The sequence below is a fragment of the Lemur catta genome, chromosome 22 (genome assembly GCF_020740605.2).
Source record: "Lemur catta isolate mLemCat1 chromosome 22, mLemCat1.pri, whole genome shotgun sequence".
NCBI classification, from domain to species: domain Eukaryota; kingdom Metazoa; phylum Chordata; class Mammalia; order Primates; family Lemuridae; genus Lemur; species Lemur catta.
The window spans coordinates 21,098,061-21,100,381 of NC_059149.1; the positions used below are offsets into that span (position 1 = coordinate 21,098,061).

At 47.5% G+C, this 2,321-nt stretch overlaps 1 pseudogene; it reads right to left on the minus strand.

The window, feature by feature from the left end:
* Positions 1-705: 705 nt before the first annotated feature.
* LOC123626729 lies at positions 706-844 on the minus strand (annotated as a pseudogene).
* Positions 845-2,321: the final 1,477 nt, after the last annotated feature.

Here is a 2,321-nt window from a genome sequence, read left to right on the forward strand (position 1 = left end):
GTAACTATTGTCTGGTCTGGGGCATGGTAAGATTTAGAAATACAGGTATGCTAAATATCATGGAAGCAGAGAGGAGGAAGTCATTAGTAGACTAGGTGTGAGCATGGTAAATTTCAAGGCCATTTAGGTAATTTAGAACATCTTCCTGCTTAGACTTTAATCCCAGACACAGTGATTTGTTCCTATAGTGAGAGCTTCAAAGATGCTTGCCAGGGGATTTGTGGAGGGTGGAGGGGCTCTAACTTCTACTTTCAGCATCTTGAGACAGAAATGTAGGAGGTAACATTTTATTTCCTCTCCGCGGAAGCCTTGCTTCTTTGCCCCGTCTCCTAAGTCTACAGTCTCCCATATGCTTGGGTGGGAGAGTGTGGGTCTCGCAGCTCTGGGGCAGCAACACTGCCTTCATTTTTGGTGCAAGCTCATCTGAAATCCTTGTGATTCCACCAACCTGGAATAGACTCTGGTTATACACAGACTTCTTCCCTGTAAGCCCTTGGAAATCTTTGCGTGGGACCAGCCCTGTGCCAACTATCCCTCATTCTGGAGGAGGGGCGAGGGGTGGGTGGGGGCATTCTCATACCATTACAGAAAAGTGCATTTGATGTAAACTTTGAAACGGTGAAGTGATACGTACTGATTTAGCTGGAAACAGACCCTGAGACAGAGAATTGCATGCAGAAGCCTTCTTTTTTTCCTTTTAAATTAACAGGGAGAGCATGAATGCAGCACCCTACTACCACAAATCAGGCAGTTGGTCAAGCTTCCCCCATTTGGGGAAATTGAAGGGTGCAATGGACAAGCCTCATCCTTTGTAATCATGGTGCCTCGCCTGCCAGGTCAATATAGCAGAGGCTTCTCGTGCACTGATCTTGCACCTTGTGCACCTAGAAAATGTACCTGTAGGAAAATGAGAAAGACTGGATTCGGCAGTGGGAGAAACCAATCAGCAATGTCACTGCAACTGAGGTCTCAGCCGAGCCCACAAAGAGCCCTGGAGCTGGGACAGACAGACCTTCAGAGTTGTCCAACCTGAGTCAAGGATGTGGTGGCTGTGTCCTTGTACCACCCAGTCACTGGCTATGAGTTACTTTAGCATCTTCTCCCAGCATCCTTGCCAGGGAGTCTGATTTCACACCATGAGAAAATTTTAATACATTTGCATATTGATACAACCTCCTTTGTCCAACTGTGTTCCACCCTTTGATTCATTGCTCAGGATCCAGCCCAATGCACACACTCCTGCCCCTCCCTGGTACGTGTTAGCCAGAACCTGCACTCCTTGGGTGTATGCCCCCTCTCCTCCCTTAGCTGGCCTTGCTGGTTTTGTTGATTTGACTTTTCCTATTGGTCTGATTAATAGAAGGGGAGGTTGGAGTAGGGATCCTGAGGGAAGCCTGCAAGGCCTCATAAGGCACCTGACTCATTGGCCACCACTGTGTGACATCAAGCAAGGAAGGGGGCACTACTGTCTACCAAAGGGTAGGTGATAGTGGCTACTTCTGCAGGTCCAGCAAGTTCTGGGGCAAACTGAATTTCAATAATCTCAACTACGTCCTTGCCCAGATAATCATATCCCAAGACTCAGAGTTCCACTCCTTTTCTGTTATGGCCTTGACCTTGGCATAGGAGACCTCCCAGCTGAGAATCCAACCTCCTCTGAAGTTCTTGTGCTCTTACATGATTAAGTCCTGAACCTGATCCTTTGTGCTGATGGCCTTCTACTGCAGGACTTTAGGCTTTCTTTAAATGCTGCAAAAGAAATCCTCTGGCTGTCATGTTTCAGCTTGAATTATCAAGTGATTACCATGAGTCTGATATCATCTCCCTTGAGTGAGTGAATCAGTGGCCCTCAGATATAGTCACCAATGTCATGGTCTTTCTAGTTACTGTATCCCTCATGCCTCTCAAGTGCCAGAGATCTTACTCTGGCCACTCTACCACCTTCCATTGGTGTCCCAGCACACTGAGCTTCGGTAGACATTTCACAGTTGCCCTGCTGCAGCACACCAGAGACTATCCACACTGTCCACCTGCCACTGGGATGGAATCCTCATTGCCAGCTGACCAGGGAGTAATCCATCTCCAAACTCCCATTTTACAGCCCACCCCTAGGGCCACTCCTGGTACCAATTGGCGTCGACTGAGTTCCCTGGAAGCAGACTATGAGATGGAGACTCTCATCCAGAATTTATTAGGGAGTGCTCCTGGGAGAAACTCCTAAAATTATTATTTTCTCCTAAAATTAAGCTTCCACTTCTATCTTGCCAATTTCCTCATCTATTCCCAAAAGACGCCATGCATCGTGCTCACACCATTTCCCT